The sequence below is a fragment of the Carassius gibelio genome, chromosome B1 (assembly GCF_023724105.1).
Source record: "Carassius gibelio isolate Cgi1373 ecotype wild population from Czech Republic chromosome B1, carGib1.2-hapl.c, whole genome shotgun sequence".
Lineage (NCBI taxonomy): Eukaryota > Metazoa > Chordata > Actinopteri > Cypriniformes > Cyprinidae > Carassius > Carassius gibelio.
This window is the reverse complement of record NC_068396.1, coordinates 36,236,519-36,256,338: the sequence shown is the minus strand read 5'-3', so window position 1 is coordinate 36,256,338 and position 19,820 is coordinate 36,236,519. Positions and strand designations below refer to the sequence as shown.

General features: G+C 37.2%; 1 protein-coding gene across 2 annotated transcripts in view; it reads left to right on the top strand.

The window, feature by feature from the left end:
* Positions 1-9,871: 9,871 nt before the first annotated feature.
* LOC127948463 (glucagon receptor) overlaps positions 9,872-19,820 on the top strand; it is a 31,392-nt gene continuing 21,443 nt past the window's right edge. For both annotated transcript variants that reach the window (XM_052544901.1, XM_052544900.1), the window contains exon 1: positions 9,872-10,068. The gene's annotated coding sequence lies outside the window, so the exon portion shown is untranslated. The remainder of the gene's footprint in view (positions 10,069-19,820) is intronic.

Genomic DNA, 19,820 nt, shown 5'->3' with positions numbered 1-19,820 from the left:
TGGATCAAGTGCACTAGTGAAAGTACAGATACTGCTGGTCAAATATCACTCCATTACGAGGCAAAGCTGTACTTTTTTACTTCTGTAAAAGTACAGAAGCACTTGCTTTTAGAAGTGCTTAAGTACCAAATGTAAAATTCCTTGTTTTTTTTTTTTGTTTGTTTTTTTTTACGTCAACACACTGCTTTGTTATTGTTGTATGCAATACTTGCAATACTTTATGTCACTTAAGCAACTTATAATACTTTATGCCTACTGTATACACAGACTAGCTTGTATCTTTGGACTAAAGAGCTTTAGAATGTTAAAAACCAATGAAAAATAAATAAAAATGCCTTACACAGGCATAGCAGTGCTGCTTTAAGTCAAACACCTACTGTATTCCCAACATTTTTTTTTAAAACACTGATATTTCAATAATAATAAGTTAATACTGTGGTGTGTATTAGACACATCATTGAACTGATTTAGCAAAATTGTGTAAACAAAACATCTGCTACACAGTTATGACTTTTTTACTTCGAGGACCTGGATAGAAATGTAGTGGAGTGAAAAGTATGATATTTGTCTTTCAAATAGTGAAGTAAAAAAAAATAAAAAATATATATATATATACTTACTAGTTAGTTTCCGCATTAGAAAATCATTAGAAAGTTATCATGATGATCAGATTTGAGAATAAGGTTTCTTATTTCATGACTACGGTTTTATTTTATTTATTTATTTATTTATTTTTTTGTTTTTTTTTTGTTTTATTGAATGTTGATGAAATAAAAAGTGCTCTCCATTATAATATATTATAATACAATGCATTATATATTCCAAATAATCTGAATGCATTTGAATGAATGAATGATTGGATCACATTTAATGCTTCAAATTAGATAAATTATAAAGTGCACATTCTTGAATCTTTTATATGAAATGTTTTAGAATTATTTGTCTTGGTTATATGAATAATAAGGGAACATTCTGTTTTATTTAATTTTGTAAACATTTAAAAACATTAGACAAATGTCCAACTAACATTTAGGCGAAAAGGGGAAAACACTATTTGTGACAAAGTATCAATAATGTTTTTGTGCTAATGTTTTTAAAACACCATTATATACCAGAGAACATTAAACAAATGATGCTGGAAAAAATATTTATGGATAACGTTGAGAGAATGTTGCTAGAGCGTTGGGTTAACAATCTAACAGTAACTTTTACTGCAGAAGTTTACTTTCATTTCTTTTTTTTTTAAACATGGTTTTGTAATAAATTCATCTCCTTCACATCATCTGATTTGTGTTAGAGATATTACTCCTATTTAAAAGACAACCAATATTCAGTCGTTTCATGGCTTTAACTTCACTGACACTATTACATCAGAACAAAATTTGATCTGAACTGATCTGGAAAATTACAAATGTGTTATTGGACTGATCTGAATGAAGATAGAACTAAATTGAGCTGAATTATGACACAGTTTTCTTCTGTAGAGCGGCAGCTGAAATTCAATTAATCTAATCACATTAAAACTGATATTTTTTTCTATTTATTCATGCGTCGCAGCTTTGAAACAGTCTCAGCACCTTTGAAATAAACGCGTCTTGATTTGTTTGTTGAGTCTCTGTCAGTCACTGAACCGCAGGACTTCTTGCTTTCAATCACTTCACTTTTCCGTGTGAATGAATCTACAGTACATGTGTCCGACAGATGTCTTCTGGCTCTCGTGTTCACCCCGGGGATTCTGGGAAATAATGACTATAAATGTGCTCTCATGTTGCTGCTCTCTATGTTTGAATGCAAACAGATGTCCCCCGTATGAAAACTTATTTTGTAAATCATCATAAGTATAAGATTGCTGCTCACAGGAGAGTAGCACACTGGATGATTCACATCTGCAATATTAATATCTCTTCCTAATGGAGATTTTCTCATAGAAGAATCATTTCATTTCCAAGAACATTTTAGTGTTCAAATCTTTAAATAACCTTTTTTTTTTTTTTTTGGTGTAAAGAACATTTTTTTCTACTGTTAAGAATCTTCCCATTGTCTTGTTGATGTTTACGTTTCTAAAGAGTTTCTAAAGAAAAAGAACAAGTGATGAATGACCGTTTATTTCTTCTATCGTTCAGTCCAGGCCCTGATGAAGCTGTACATCTCAGTTCATTTGGTAGCTCTTTCAGGACGCCCACTCCTACAGCGAGGAGCAACAGCCCTGAACTCTCTGGATTTCTATCATCTGTCTTACTGATCAACATTCATCTTTATACGAGTTCATCATCGTCGTGTTGCTGCTCTGAGATCTCTGATGTTTGAGGCACTATATGATTCACATCAGGTTACGTGAATGGCAAATATTTTTTGAATGAAGGAATTTATACATTAATCTTCGTTCCCGCATCTTTTGTTCAACCCCGAACAAAGCTTGAATATTCTCAAGGTTTTTACCTTGGGAGCATCTAAAGGTGTTTTTTTTCCATGCTGCATTCACCTTTGGTTTGCGTGTTGGCGGGTTTGTAAGGCTTACTGTAATTCAGAAATATAAAGCTGTTTTAAGCAATATGTATGATGAGAAATAATACACAAATACTATTAAGGAAAGTGTTTTAGTTTCTAATATGAGCGATCTTGGATTTAATCAGACGAATGGCTCGGCGGGTCTTACGTTAATAAGCCAGACTTATGTTTTAAGAGATTAAGAGGCCACAGCCGCTCATTTCTTTGCCCTCTTTGACCCTTTTCTTGAAGGAGCCACACACAACACAACTGAACTCTTACAGTAAGAAAGTTTCTTTGGAGACGAGAGTAATGGGATAGGAGGCCGTTCAGGATATTTACACTGCCTGTCAAAGAAAAACTCAATGACATTTTTACGAAGCTGTTTTAGTCAGCTGGATTTATTTCTATAGATGTATTACCACGTATCGAAATGATTAGACCATATATCTAGTTGACTATAATTCCTTTATAGAGAGTTAAGGTTAGACTTACATCACAGTAACTGATGAATTAAGCAAGTATGGTCATGTTTAATCATGCTTTTTGTGTTCGCGTGCCCAGAATCATTGGAGGATTGTTGTATTTTTCATTAAAAGCGTATCAGAGGAGCTGAGCTGTTGCTTACAGTGACCTTTCCACACACAATCATCAGCTGGAGACCAACACGTCACGCTGAGAGCCAAATGAAACGAGCTCTATAGAAACACAAGAACACTGTATGACCTTCTCAGATCTATTTATTCCTCACGCGTTTGTCTGTAAGTGTGTTTTATGTGTCCACGGGCACATGATCAATGTAAGAAGCTCATCAGAGCTAATAAAGTTGAGTGAAAGAAAGAAAGGACGTCCTCCTCTTCTGTCGCAGGCCACAGAAAATAGATTCAGGAGCACCATTCAATTTTTCACTAATGAAGTTTCATTATCAGCCCTTGAAGTCGGCCGCTTATTTCATTACCTCAGTGAGATGTGTGTGTGTGTGTGTGTGTGGTCTTGGCTTTGATAGATGTGACCATTTTTTTGTGTGTGTTCGACAGAGATCTCTGTGCCAAACTTCAATATGGGCACAAAAAACATCTTAGTAATGACTTTCCGTCCTCTCATGCATGACTCTAACACCGGCCTCTGACAACACTGACATAAGACTTCTCCATTCTGTGTGTTATTGATCAGGTACATCTAAAACATCTCGAATGATCTTAAGAGCACTAGACCAGACGCTTTGTGGCTGCTGCAGATTGAAATCAACACTTTAAAGAAGCAAACCTGTTTAAAGAGCATCTGACACGTACACGACTGGCACACTGAATCAAATCTTGTTTAATGCATTCAATTTAATGCAAAACAACAATAAAAAAAGGCTTATGGCATATCACCCAAAAATGATGCCTTCATGTCATTCCAAACTGGGTATGATTTTCTTTTTTCTGTGGAACGCCATATATAATCTTTCCATACAATGAATGTCAATGCTCTTCAAAATATCTTCTTTTATGTCCCATGGAAGAAATAATGTCATGTAAGTTTGGAATGATATCAAGGTGATTAATCCATGACAGAATTTTAATTTTGGGTTAACGATCCCTTTAAGAGCCTACTGAAAATATCATATCAGTTTTAGGTGGTCAGATTAGTTTGTTGCTGATCTGAGGTAGTCTACCGGGTTTGTCTAAGTACTTACTAGATCCACCTTGGACAATAGATGACTTTTAGAAACCCTCAGGAATTATCATAATCCAGTTTTAGGTGATTTTGTTGCTGGTTCAAAGGAGGCCCAAATCAATAGACCCAACTCTAACCAATTACCAGCCCACTTGGTCTAATTTGGTCCTTTAAAACCCCTCAGAAAATATCAGATTATATCAGATAAAGGTGTTCAATATGATTTGTTATTGGTCTGAGATGGTCTACCAGCTTTAACTAGCTACCAGGTCCAACTCTGGTCATAAATGGTCAGATTAGACCATCAAGAGTCTTCAGGAAATATATCATTAACAGTTTTAATTGGCCATCTCCAACTAGATAACAGCTCCAACAAAAATCACCAGTCATTTAAGAGCCTACAGAAAATACCAGATCATAGTAGTATGGTAGTCAGAAGGTTTTCTTTGTTTCTTTCTCTTCTCAGAATTTTGATACCAGAATGTTCTCCAAATATTCAGTGTTGGTTCTGGGAACATACAACAATTTCCAGTTTTCTTGACGTTAGAGGAACATTTTAAAGAGATGTATGATGTAACATTCTTTCAACTTAATTTTGATTTAAAATCCAACATTCTAGGAATGTTTATTTGTAACATTCCAAAAACATACAAATATCCAGTTTCCTTAATGTTAGTAGAATGTTATTTAAAAGTTAGTATGATGTTCCTAAACATTCTTTCAATCATTCAAACACCTTCTGTGAACAAGCACTGAAAGATAGAAACATACCACTACAACTTTCTTCAGCCACTTTAAATCTCTCAAGATCTGATTTAAAAACTTCACAAACAGTATTACCAGCCTGATTTGATTGACTTTATTTCTGTCACATGTCTACAGAAGTTCTTATTGAGAATTAACAGAGGTTTAGATGATGATGTCTTAATGAAAACTGGTGTAGGTCACCATCATGGGTATCAGTGTTTGTTTTAGTTGGGCTCTTCATCCTTGACTTTTGTTGAGTTGCTTGTTTGCAGCATTTGCAGGTGTTTTCAGAAAAAAAAATTCTGTTTTTGAAAAGTAAAATTGTAGATTACTAGGTCCAACCTGGACTACAAAGGACCGGTTTAAACCGTCAAGCGCATTTAGGAAATATTTCACACCAGTTTTAAGTTGGCAGACTGGTATGTTGTTGGTCATAGGTGCTCTACCAACTCTATCCAGCTACCACTTCCAACTTACGGACCATAAACGAAGAGCTTAGACCTTCTTAATATGTGAGACTGACTCTAAAACCTGCTGCTTATGGAAATGTGTATGTTCTCCACGATGATGATGAATGTTAACCTAATTAGAGAGAGAGCCATTAAAGAAAGTGAGCTGTAATGAGCGAGCGATATCACGTGTAATGGATGTGATATTGTGCACATTACGCTACATTATGTCTGCCATCGGTCACTCAGTCTTCTGTGAGCTGTTAGAAACTCTCTCCCGCTGCATGTGTATGATGTCAATCTCCACGGAAACGGCCTGTAAAACACACCGGAGGATTGGATCGCGCTCTTGTTTGGCGTAGGAGGCTGATAAGTCACCTCCACGACCACCGGCGACGTCTGAGTGCTAGAGAGCCGGAATTAAGGTTTTTGAAGTATATTGATGTGTTTTTATGTTATTTTTTATTTTTTTGAGTGGCCGTGATGATTCATTGATTAGAACATGCGTTAATTCTCCAAATCCTCTTGAGTTTGTCAGCGGTTGGTGGAGGACTGCCTGCTTCACATTTAATATCTCTTATTAGCAAATCACTGTGTTTATGTGCTAAAAATGGGCTCTATGTGAAACGGGAGCTTGCTTATGAGGTTTGTGGCCCACGCACGTGCCCACACAAACACGGTAAGACACGTTTCAATTAAACTCTGGGATATTAAACTACAACAACGCAATCAATTGACAGCTCTCGAGGATGTATTTGTGCTTCCTGAGAGGTGTCGAGCTCCAGAAAACCTTCGTATCGAGAGCTTTAATTACAGGGTCTGTGAACTGCTGTGTAATTATGGCATTTCAATAACATCTCAACAAGCTTTTAGTCATAAATAAGTGTTATTCCCACTGATCCTCTCATAATACACACAAGCTCTGAAAAGGGTCACATCAGACGTGTTTTTCTTTACATCCTCTATTGCTCTGAATTCTCTTATTTTTGTGCATGAATAGTTGTTTTTTTTTTTAAATACATGTGGTTACAGCCTTGATTTGGTTAAAGACATTTGCATCAGTAGAGAATTTAAGTATATAATAATAGCTATAATGTGAAAAACAACATGAAATGAGATTATAGCTAATAGCTGAATTAATATGCTTAGTAAAATAATATTTTACCTGCATTTTTAGTGTGTGTGTGTGTGTGTGTGTGTGTGTGTGTGTTTGTGTTAGTTATACATTTTTTATTATATATACATTTTATGTAAAAACATTCAGCCCTACATGTGTGATTTTATTCACAATATAACAGTTTATCTTGTACATTCATTTATTCATTTATACACTTATTAAGTATGCATACAATTTACACTGGGACTTTCTCGCATTTCATTTGACTAGTGCTAAGGAATAATAGTTTATTTCCTTCATCCTCTGTATTATCTCACCATAAAAGTTGCTGAAATCATAAAAAAGTGTTGATTATGTCAATTTTGGTGGTTATATGCTAATTTAATTGGGCCTCTGACATCCAAAAATCACGGATTTTGTGAAAGTTCTTGTACATTTCCATTGCTCATCAGAGCGTTTTAATTAAAAAGCTGCAGGATAATTTGATTTCATATGATTTGAACTATAAATTTAGTGTTTTGAGAACTGTTTGAGGCCATGCAGCATGATTTGTTCTGCGAAGGCAGGACACTTTCATTGACTTCTGTGAATTACAGATGTTGAGCTTCTGTTTTAAAAAGTGAAATACAATGGTGATATTTCAATACAGAGCTTCATGTATATATATATAAAAAAGATCACCATTCACTCTCCTTGGAAGCAATAGCTTGTCTTCTTATATCTGTCTTAAATGATGGCAGCACATGAGAAGATCATACTGGCTCAGAGTTCAGTAAATGATGGCAGCATTTGTATTTCTGAGTGAACTAGTGGTTTAAGCGTCTGGGCTGCTGACACAGAGGTTACTGGGGATCTCCAGTAGTAGTAATTGAGCTCATACCCCAGCTCCATCAGCATCGTGCCCTTGAGCAAGACACTGACCCCTCAACCCCGGCAATTAGTATTAAACACTTGAGCTCTCATACAGTACTGTATGACGGAAGAGAGGTCACTGATAATGACTGTCAGTTCAGCTGCTGAACAATCAGTGCAGTTACACATTCATTGGTGCTTGAAACTAAAGCAGTTTATTTAAAATACAGAGAAAAGAGTACAATTGTGAAATATTAAAGATCAAGATATCAAGAAACATTTCTGATTATTATCAATATTGAAATCATTTGTGCTGCTTCAGATTTTGGTTGCAACTGTGATACATTTAGTTTTTGATGAATTTTAAGCTCAGTACAGCATTTACTTGAAACAGAAATCAAACGCTTGATTTAATGAAGACGAAAAGGTCAACTACATAATAAGCTGTCCGACAGCTCTCGCCCTCTTTCCATATGTTCAGCAAATCTGCTGTTTTCATGGCGTGATGTCCTGACTCGTGTGTTTCTTTCTGCTGATAGAGATAGATGCTAGTTCAGCAGAAACTCCCAGATTCTCCTTTATTCTGTCAGTATACGGTGTGCTCCTCTGTGTTGTCTTGCCTGGAGTGGCTCTGATCTGAACATCTCTGAGGGTTCGGCTGAGATCTATACCGCGAGCCTGAGACACACATGTGCTATGAATTCAGATCACATCCCAATGCATCACCACACACAATCACAGACTCTGGCTGTGCTCGGAATCACCTACTATGAATATTTTATTTGCAGAAAATAGTACCATATACAGCATATAAATTCTTCATGCATGCCTTAAGGAAAATCATCATATGCACAAAGATATGGCTGCCCTTAGCCGTACTGCGGTTTCTGGGTTTATTGAAAGGCTGCCCTTTTCCAAATTAACTGATTATCAGTAGCAGTTTGTAAAGATTATTTTCTTGACTCATTATTTGATCGGAATAATTGGGGTCATGTGAAAACAGTGTAGCATTCAATAATGTTGAGATGCATGTTGCATAATGCATGCTGTTTTTCTCACTGCTATTTTTTTTTTCATGTATAAAGCTGTTGACAAACATGTTAAGCAGCCGAGGGTCAAAGGTCATTGTAATTTGCATGAGCTGTTCTGCGGTATACAGATATGTTTTGTTTGTTTTTATGTACAATTGGAATAAATCTGCAGAAACTGGGACAGATTAACAGCTGTAAAGAATATATTTACATGATGCTTACAGTCTGTTCAAGGAGAGTTTGGGGACGAAGTGTGATATGCATGTGTGTGTGTGTGTGTGTGTGTGTGTGTGTGTGTGTGTGTGTGTGTGTGTGTGGTTTGGCCAGGCTTTAGTATCATATATCCTGGTTCTTTATGCTGAGATACTCAATCCCTGAGCTATTTGTACAAAGCCGATCTGAACCTGAGAGCTGAGGCTAGACTAGAGATGAGAGCTTGAACCATTTTTATACCATTGACAAATATAGAAGCACAAAATACAAGTATTGATAATGTGTTTATATATTATTTTCAAAACTGGCTAGATCACAGCATGCATTCATGGCGGAATGGAGGAATGTGTATTTAACTTATTTATTTCCTTTTAAATCCTCCATTATGGTTCTCATTAAATTCGTATTAGTTTTGCCATGTCATCTTCCTATCCATTTCTTTTTCAAATAAAAATTAGCATAAACTAGCCAGTACTGATTTAAAATGATTTATTTATTTACCTTAGAGTGCACTGAATAAATTATGTATATATATATATATATATATATATATATATATATATATATATATATATGTGTGTGTGTGTGTGTGTGTGTGTGTGTGTAAGGCATAAATGCATGGTCTTGTAATAACATACTGAGATATTTTATTTAAAAAAAAAGAAAAAAAAATGTTTTGGCTGTATGAGACAGTTTATGCAACCTTTATGTCAGAATGAAAAAAAAAAAAATGTTGGTATTTCATTATTCTCAATGGCAACTTTAATCAGATTCACATTTACCGTAACATATTCATAAAAGTCACCCTTAAACTCTACAACCTACTATCTGAATTCTTAAAAACTTTACAAAACATATATTTGTTTAGTTTTGCATCACAATATTGTCATAAAAACCAAGTTCCAAATATCTTAGCTGTCCTTAAACTACTTCCAACTTCCATTTAGCTTATAGCTTATGTAATGTCTTATTTTCCCTTTATATTGATTTTGGGGTGAAATATGACCCAGAAAAATTCATTGTCACAAGAAAACAGCTTGCCTTGAGCTCAGAGCAGGTTTGCTGGTTAGACCGGTCTAGTTGGACTCCTGGATTATGTTTTATCATGGTGCAGTTATTCTGCAGAACTGTCCCTAATCGAAGTATTTAGAGAGTATTTGTGTGCCGATGTGTTTATATCTTATTTGTTCAGAGAAGTCAGATATGTTCTCGCTCGCTGCTTGAAGTCTTAATTACATTTGAACCGATATTGATCAGGTGCGCGCAGTCTGCTGTAGTAAACACGCCGCCCGCGGTGACGTCACGCCGGGCTCCCGGTAACGGAGCAGATCCGCGCGCGCTCTGCGCTCAGCCGCAGGAAACAACGGCACATGAAGCACGAGAGAAAGTACTGAGTCTTCAAGCTCTTCTGCTCTCACGGATCGCCGAGTTTCAGTCAGTTTGTAGTGGATTGACGAAGTGTTGGATTTAGTGAAGAAGATGAGCAGCTGGAGAGATGAAGCTCGCGCTGGTGAGTGACTGATTTAAAGCGTTCATCACATTCATCATGTGAGGGTCTGTTGATCCCTAAAAGTGTTCGAGTTCATTTCTCGATGTTTGGTCATTCAGACAACAGTTTGAATTACTTTCGTCACAGCTGACCTGCGTTTTATGAGGATTTGACTTTGTATTAAAGCAATCAAACTCTCATTGCGAGTGTTATGAGAGATGCATGAGCCTCATTAAACATAATCATATTTTCTGTACAGAAAAAAACTGCACAATCTGAATCCAGATGCGAAGTTTAAGAAATCCTGCAGTTGGTGAGCAGATTAAAGATGATTATTGGTATTGGTTATTTTTTTTTTTTTTTTTGATAAGTATAGGCTAATATGCCTATACTTTTAATAAGCTACTGTAAGTATGATGAGCGATGCATAGGCTACACGGAAATACATAAATAATTAAATAAATAAATGGTGAAGAAACAATTTTCACTCATACTTGCTAGCAGGCTGCATTTATCAAACAATTACGCAAACGGCAACATTTTAAATTAAACATGAATTTTTGATGTAGAAAAAAATGTAATATTAAGTTTTTTTGGTAAAAAAAAAAAGAAAGAAAGAAAGAAAGAAAGAAAAGACTCCAATAATAATAATAATAATAATAATAATAATAATAATAATAATAACAACAAAAATCTGGGATTTGTAAAAGTTAACCCTCTATATACAAATATATATTTTTTAAAGGTATATATATATATAGCCTCCTGTAGACATGTTCTTGATGTTTTCACACAGTTTAATGAATGTAGTACACATTTCTGTGTGCGTGCTGTGAATGGGTCAGCAGGGCTGTCTGTGCACCCGTCTGATAGCTGATCTTCTCCGTCACTGTGACGCTCCTGATGTTCAGTGATGAACAGGACACTGATGGATATAAATAGTGAGTTTGAGGAATCAGTCTGTGTGGCAAAAGATAATTCCTGTTCGCTGGCCGGTAATGTTCTCTTGTCTGGTCGTTAAATGAGATGTTTATCTCATGCAGAAGTTATTCACCTGAGTGTGCTCTTTGAGAGGCTGCACACGTCGCTTCCCCATGAATAAAGCACACGCTGGATCTGTGTGTGTGTGTGTGTGTGTGAGGGACACTTTAGTAAAGCAAACTGGTCAATAATCAGGAGCAGGCATCCAGAGCTTTAGTCACATATTGACTTTATGTTCCAGGAGTGTTTGAATGTGATACAGTGGAAACATGATCAGTTTGGTGATCACTGCTCTGGGGCTCAGATGTGCTGTTATTATAATCTCCTGGGATTGTTATAGGAGCGTTCCTGCATTAGCAGATTATTTGCTCTGGGTTTGGCTCTTCTGTGAGGGACTGGTCATGTATGTTTGTCCTGGATTAACCCAAACTGCCCAACAGTCCTGTGAAACTTCACCTCACTTACATACGTGCTTTACACTTTATATAACTCAGTACGGTTCTGCAATTATCTGTTTAGACTAAAAATGACAGCAGCCAAATTTACCATATTTGTGTGTGTGTGTGTGTGTGTGTGTTTATTGATTTAAAATAAATAGTGCTATTCAAAACATTAAAGGTGCTGTAGGGAACTTTTGTAAAAAAATATTTTTTACATATTTATTAAACCAGTCATTATGTCCTGACAGTAGAATATGAGACAGATAATCTGTGAAAAAATCAAGCTCCTCTGGCTCCTCCCAGTGTCCTACTGCCATTTGCAGAAACTCCATCGCTCCCGGTAAAAAATAACCAATCAGAGCTGCGGTCCGTAACTTTGTTTGTGTTCAAAATGTAGAAAAATGTATATAATAAGCGAGTACACCATGAATCCATTTTCCAAACCGTGTTTTTAGCTTGTCCTGAATCACTAGGGTGCACCTATAATAAGTGTTTATATTCGGACTATTTTAGATTGCTTCGGGGGTACCGCGGCGGAGTAACCCAGTACCTTTGTGATTCTTCATAGACATAAACAGAGAGAAGTAGTTCCGGCTACGATGTTCTTCCGCAAGACGCAAGCAGTTCTGTTTATTAACCGCTAGAGCGTCAAAAGTTCCCTACCGCAGCTTGAAGTACAGTATATAAATAATGTTAAGGTAAAGCAATAACAGTAGAAGTAGAAGGACATGGAAATGAGCAAATAATGACAGAATTGTAATTTTGCCGTCGTTTAGGTTTGTGTTTGTGTCATTGTGTCAATTAAGTTATTTTTGAACTGTTTTATCAAATATTAAATTCACTTTAGCTTATTTAATTTAGTCTGTTGATAGAAAAGTGTGAAAACAATCATTACTGAATAAATTGCTTTTTCCCCCTCCTCCTCCTCCTCCTCCCCCTCCTCCTCCTCCTCCTCCTCCTCCTCCTCCTCCTCCTCGTCCTCCTCCTCTCTCTCAGTGTGTGTTTGTGTGTGTGTGTGTGTTGTAAGTAATGTAATACATAAGCTTCTCTGATTCCTAGGATCCTGATTATAATTAATATTTTAGTCCACACACTACAGAAAAGAATCAGTATTATTTATTTACCCATTATTAACTTAGTCTAATTTTTGAACACCAATCTGTTTGTGACATGAGTTTGCTCAGCTGAAGGTGTAGTTGACTGTAGATGGAGGTGCAGTGATGAAGCTGGATCCTCTGTTAGAGAATCACTCTCACTGCTGTCACATCAAGCGTGTCACACATGTGATTAGAAACACAACCCCGTTAACGTGGCCAATCGGATCTCCCTTAAAGCACATTGAGAGTATAGTCTGTACCGATTTTTCCCGGAAAAACACGAGCGCCTAGAGGCGTTACGTGTGGGCGGAGCTAAAGAATCACGAGCACCAGTAGGCTTTTGTGTTGAGAGCGTTTGGAAACTGTGACACAGATCCAGAGGCTGAAATTTAACAAGAGCAGCATCAGCAAAGGCGGTATGCTATGTGGTATGTACTGAAACTGTATATATTTGCTTAGCGGTTTTGGAAAATGACTAAGTTCCACTTTCTGTCGTCTTTTTTTTTTTCTTTTTTTTTTAAGCTGTACACGTGGAAAGTGCATTTTGATGACAACATCGCATGTTGTTTACTTGATGTGCTTACGCACCGATAGCTAAGTTAACAACACAGAGATATTTGAAGCAGTTTTACTCACCGCATGTGGTTCCAACACACGATCGTGACCCTTTTTCGTTGGGACTGCATTATCCTTAAGAAATAAACGATGTGAAAATCCGGCGTCAAACTGGGCCTTGTTTATAAACAAGCATCTTCGAAATGCAGGGAACAAACACAAACACTTGCACAACTCCGTTGATGCTCTGTAAAAATAAACTCCATCCACTGGTCCCTTAATGCTGTTTCTCTTTTGGTAATCTGTGCAGGGTTGTCTTGCCCTGGCAACCAAAAACACACTTCTTTTGTGACTTTTCGCGACGCTCTCGCTCTGATCAGTGAAGTCTGTTGTGCTCTCAGTGCTCTGCATTTGATTCTTCACAGTGATTCAGAATCAGTCTGATTGATTCAGTGCATTCAGGGAGTTTTACACTATATAACACCTGTGGTTTGCTCAGTGCTGTTTTGAGTGCTGAATTCCTTCCAGCTGCTTGTTAAAATGTTATTTTATTGTATGCATTTGTTCAGAAGTTATGTATAAGTTCATAACTAGTCATTAATGTGGCTTCTTGAGTTCATAACAGATGAATCTATGCTAATGAGCCTTTTTCAGATTTCATCGCCGAGGGCAGAGAGTCTCAGATGTAAGTCTGACAGGTTTGGAGCTTGTACCGATTGATTTTTACTCTGCTAAATTAATATCATTTTTATTTGTTTGATTCTGGTCTTTCTACAAAACCTTCTTTATTCATATGCATACTGTATGTATGCAGTCCTCTCTTATAACTCTGTACTTTGTTCATATTTCCAGTGAGGACAGTAAAGGATCTGGTCTTTGATGTTGTTGGAATATTAATGAAGCTCTAGATAATGAAGGAGCAGTGATGTGGGCTGCTTTTATAAATCACAACAGAGAAGCACAACACAATATAGCTGGTTGTTCAAAGCAATGCTGCTGCTGTTATGAGCGTCTCATCTTACACTGTTATATTTTAACAGTTGAAGATGTGCCTTAGACCTACGATTTTAACCTGGCAAGCCATAAAACAGGTGAGAAAAAATTGAATCATGTCTAAAGACCAGAAGATCACAGATTTTCATAAGAAAATCTAGTTCAGAAAAGTACAATGGTGCATATTTTCGCTTTGTGTGTGTGTGTGTGTGTGTGTGTTATGACTCATGTCACGCTCGCGGTCTTATTTAAATAATTTAGCTCTATTGTCAGGAACAATATGTAATTAAGATGCTACTAGGTTGCAGCACTATAGTGTCATTATTGTGTGTGTGTGTGTGTGTGTGTAACCTCTCCTTTGCTCAGCTCATGGACCGTGAAGATAGTAAGAGCATTAAGGTTTGTGGTCCTTCTCCAGACACTATCCCACATCATAAAGTCCAGAAGACACACATCAGCACTTTTAAACTACTCCTGATATAAAGTATTTCCATCTGATAGCCTTTAAATAATGCATTCAGACTCTACTGAGAAACATTAGCTACATTTTTAGGCTACTTAACATTGAGACACTGTCTTTTTAAATTAATGATTCTATAATTTACATAGTATATCATTTTTATAGTTTACATAATTAACAGAGTAACATGTTAAACTATTAATTTGTATTAAAATGTGATGTAAATATACTATTTTAAGTATTATATTTGTACATGTAAAATTATTTACATCAAGTTTTTACATTTATTTTGTTATTATACTAATTATTGTATTTTTAATATTTAAATACATTTAACAGTGCAATAAAAAAATAATTTAATATTTGTATCCTTCTGCCAGAAGAATAATTCTTTGTTAGATTATATAGTTTATATAATTAACAAAAGTTACATTTTATACTTTAGGGCCGTTTCATAGTCAACGCATCTGTACGCATACGCATCCCCGTGGCTACGCATCGTTACGCTTCGGCCGCCATTATGCGTCAGTGCGTAGCCAAATGTGTCGTCCTAGTTTTTGATACGCGACTCGCCGATGCACGCAATACTATGCGTTGTCGGTGGGGGCGACATTGCAAGTATTGTACAATAATTCAAGTATATTGTGTTTACAGAAGAAGGTTTGAATACAATGGCGGGCGAAGAGGAAAAATTATGCGAACTTATACGTATTCATCCACATTTATCTCTGCATTGCCTTTGTTGCCGCCGATGTAAAATCAGCAACAGAATACACTCCTCTTCAGTTGCCATTGTGATCTGAATGTCACGCGACCCGACTCTACTAATATCACCCCGACTCTACTACCCATACTATTGCATACACGCATTGCCCGTAACGCTTGCGTACACTGTTTAGACTATGAAAGGGAGCGCGTCGCTCGCGTTTCTCGCGTTGACTATGTAAGGGCCCTTAGTATTTTGTATTATAATATTATTTTATTTATTAATGACATTTATTATATTTTTTTTCTTTCTTTTTTTTCTTCCAATTTTTGTTTATACTTAAATGCTTAAATACTTAAAATTGTTATTATTATTATTATTATATTTTTTTAAACTGGTGAGGACTGTTAGATGTGATTGGTCTCTGATCAGTATGTAGTCATGCAGCTCCTTTATGAGTTAGAAACTTGAATTTAAGAGACTGTATGAACAACTGAACTAAGTAGTTAAGAGTTAGTTGTGCCATTACGCCCAAACTCTGAATGACGAATGCAGAAATGGCAAAAATAAACGTTTGCATGTGGAAACATCAGCCTGAAGCTCTGGTGGTTGTTTGAAGACACACATCTGAGCGCTGCGTTCACTAAATCAAGAATTAGAGATGTTTATTTCCTCAGATATGTTTGGCCCACAGCGACCCAGGATTGATTTTTTGACAGTGATTACCTAACTTTTCTAGCTCGACCGATCTTTCTTCACTGGAGTCGTAAATGAATCATCAAAGTTCATCTCATGGACTCTGATCACTGGCACCAGATCATTCATGCAGCTACTGTACATTTACACTCACCAGACTCCCACTGCCTTTAACTTTTACACTCCGAGCCGCAATGTGCATCTAAACAGCTTCTCCTCAATTGCACGGATGAGCTCATGGTGCTTGAAAGTGTAAATCAGAAGCTCAGGTTCCTTTAATGCTCTTTTGTTTCTGACACCGACATCCATCGATCCACCGGTTCCTGCCAAAAACATTTCCAGCGTCTGCCAGAATTAGCCAGGAAAACTCCATCTGTCTTCATCTCTGCTCACAATGCTGATGTTAAAGTGCTCTGACCTTCATTTAGTGCTTCTCTCAGTGTTTGAGAATGAGTGACAGATTAATGATAGATCTGCTGAAGCCTCGGGTTTCTCCTGCTCTTTGTTTCCGACACAGACGCTCATTGATCCGTCACTTCCTGCCAGAAACGTTTGCAGAGACTGACATAATTACCTCAATCTATTAGTCTCCCTCTATCTGCCTGTGACGCTCAGATTAAAGAGCGGTGCGCTGGACGGTGAACGCTCTGACCTTCATCACACACACACACACACACACACACACAGTTCACTAACTTACAAGCCCTCGTGTCACAGCTCCTCCCAACAACTCATCATTTCATTTGCATGTCATCACTAGTAATGGTCATCATGGCGAGCTTAATATTTCTGTCTGTCCATTTTCTTTTTCTCAAAGAGTACAAACATAAATAGTGATGAATGCCAAAGCCAAAAAACTGTTATATATTACAGATGCATATTTACTGAGATTTGAAGCTAAATAACAGGGTAAAAATGGTTAAATTACAGGAAAAATTCCTTTGGAAAGATCAAGGAAACAAGATACATTTCTTCTTTCGGTATGATTCGTTCTGCAGACGTTGCTCTTAAAACTCATTAAGTATAAGCTGCATTCAGATTGACCCACATTTGGGTTTCAACCTGTAAAAATTGAAATTCACCAATTTGGGCATCAGGTCTCATTGGGTTTGTGATATTTCTTTGACTGAACCATATAGGGCATTAAAAATGAAGATGAAGTGCTTTTTTCCCCATTTTTCAGCTCACCATTGGCACGTACAGACTGCTAAAGTCAACAGCTTTTAAAACTATCTGTGTGAAAATATCATAATGCTGCTATCTCTTTCTGAAGTCGTGTATCACCATCTTTCTAAACTATCAAATATGTCAAAAAGAAACTAGCTTCTACTATGTGTTGAGTTAAAGCAGAGCATGTCAGTTATCTGTTAACTGAAATCATATTGTTGGACACTCATTGATGAGAGTATCTGACCGCCAGAGATTCATTCTCTGTGTCCTTTATCATTTTTCCTCAGTCCCTGTGGATTTGTCTGAATATGGAAATATGGTTTTGCAGCAGAGCGTACAAAGTATAAAACTGACCCCAAACAGAGCTCAAACCGTGCATACACACACACACACACAAGAGCTCGAGCCCATCTGGCTGGGAGCGATGGAGCCGCTCACGGATCTGTGAAGTCCTCACGTTCCTCTAGGTCACCATCTGATTTACACACCCAGTGTTTCTACTTCTAGAATCCATAGACATTCCATCCTGTCAGGATTCCGGAACACCATATGCTCAGGAATCCTAGTGTCTGATTCCATCTTCAAATAAAGCAATGTGAGGCTGAGCATGACAGCAGTTTCACCATGATGAAGAATGTACAGAACATCAGGGTAAAACTCGAGCGGATTATTGCTTCAATAAAGGAGCTACATTTACACCAAACTCTATTTTTTTTTTTTTTTCATCCAGCACTATGATTTCTATGATGCAGAAAGTGTGGAATCCAGTCATAAAAATGTAATTTAGTATGTAAATGTCACAGAATTTGACCCTATTATTGTTAAAAATGTAAGTAATTGTTTAATTGTTAAATATTTTGTCAATTCAATTGAGTAGACATGCTTGTGTATGATTAAAATGAAAGTAAAACAAAACTGAAAAATAAAAGCAGGAAATAATGAACTGAAGCAAATAATGGAATTAAAATGGAAAAATGAGAACTGAATTCATATGGCTCTATTATCTTATATATTTAGCTCCTCAGATCAAACTCTATCTTTACATGAAGTTCAACATCTTTAAATAGCTCGTTGGTTATTCTCTCTGTTAGTGGAAACCTCTGATGCAATTAGTCTAACTGAATTAGAGAAACACTTTCAGAGAAGAGTAATGTACCTGAAAGTCTGACTGTGCTGTTGAGCGTCTGTGTGAGTATGTGAGTTTGAGCTTGAGCTCATGTCTCAGGAGACAGAGATGCAGAGTGAAAGAGAGAGAGAGACAAATGTAAAAACACAGCCTGTTCTTCAGGCCTGACTGCACACACATCAATAGAAAAGAAAAAAAACACAGAGAGAACAAAACACAAGAGGGACTTCACTTTTCTCAGGTGTAGGACGGCTCCACAGATAATGAACCAGAGACATGAGTAATGAAATCAACTCTGCAAGCGTTTTCTGTGCTGACGGTGGAGGCATTCTGGGAAGGAGTGAGCATGTAGGTGCAATTAAACACTGAAACACCAATGAAGAACAAGAGCTGCTCAGGGCTTCATGTACACCTGATATTAGATGTTCCACTATCGTTTATCACTTTAACCCATCATTAACCTGTTTTCCTGCAGTCGTATCCCTCATTCTGTACAGCAGGTGTTTGGTTATGTGACTCGTGCACCTGCAGCACATGTGAGAGCCCAGGTGCCAAAAATGACTGGAAGTCTAACACAGCAGACGGGAATCACAGGAGCTCTTATGCATAACTTCATGCAAACGCTCAGTCCTAGAGATGGAAGTGTTTGTATATGTGAGCATCTGACTGTATATGTCAGTGTGTGTACTGTATGGGAGAGTTGGACGTGTACGGTTTCTATTTATTCGACATTCCTTTGGGATCTGTGGAGAACTGGAGGGCTTGTAGTTTAATGTCTCTCAGCTGGGTGCTGGATTGATGCCCACATTAACACCACCAAACACCCCGGAGAACCTCAGCCATCTGCAAGCGGCTGAAGGGACGGCCGAGTCCTCGGGTCACAGGCCCTCTCAAAATAAAGGCCCTTCTTTCCATTTGTGGTTCCCTGAAGAACATTTAACATCCATGGAACCTTTCCATTCCACAGAAACGTCTTTATATTGGGAAAGTTTCTTTAGGCTCAGATCTCCTTAAAAAAAAAAAATAATAATAATAAAATAAAAAAACAGAAAGAGAGAGTTTAATACACTGCAGTCAAAGTTTGCTTCTGATTAGCATTTTTTTATTATTATTGAGACATTACAATTACTCATTGATTATTTTTTTCATTTGTTTTTCATTTCATGAAATAAGATATTAGTTTTTAGACTTCCTGTGAATTGTGTGTGTGTGTGTGTGTGTGTGTGTGTGTGTGTGTGTGTGTGTGTGTGTGTGTGTGTGTGTGTGTGTGTGTGTGTGTGTGACTGAAAACATCTGCAGCCGTGGAATGCTGGGATACGGATGACATCACTGCGATCTCTTAATCATCTGCAGACACACACATGCACATGTTTGCACACACAGTCTTCATGTTGTTTGGTTTGTCGCAGAGTAAATGCTCATCATAAACGTGGCATGTTGATGTTGGCGTGCGTCCACATCATGGCACGGGAACATCTCTCCGTCTCTGTGTAATCTCTGTCTGACACGTTCAGCTCTGTGAGTTTGCAGGTGTCTGAAAGTGTGTTCC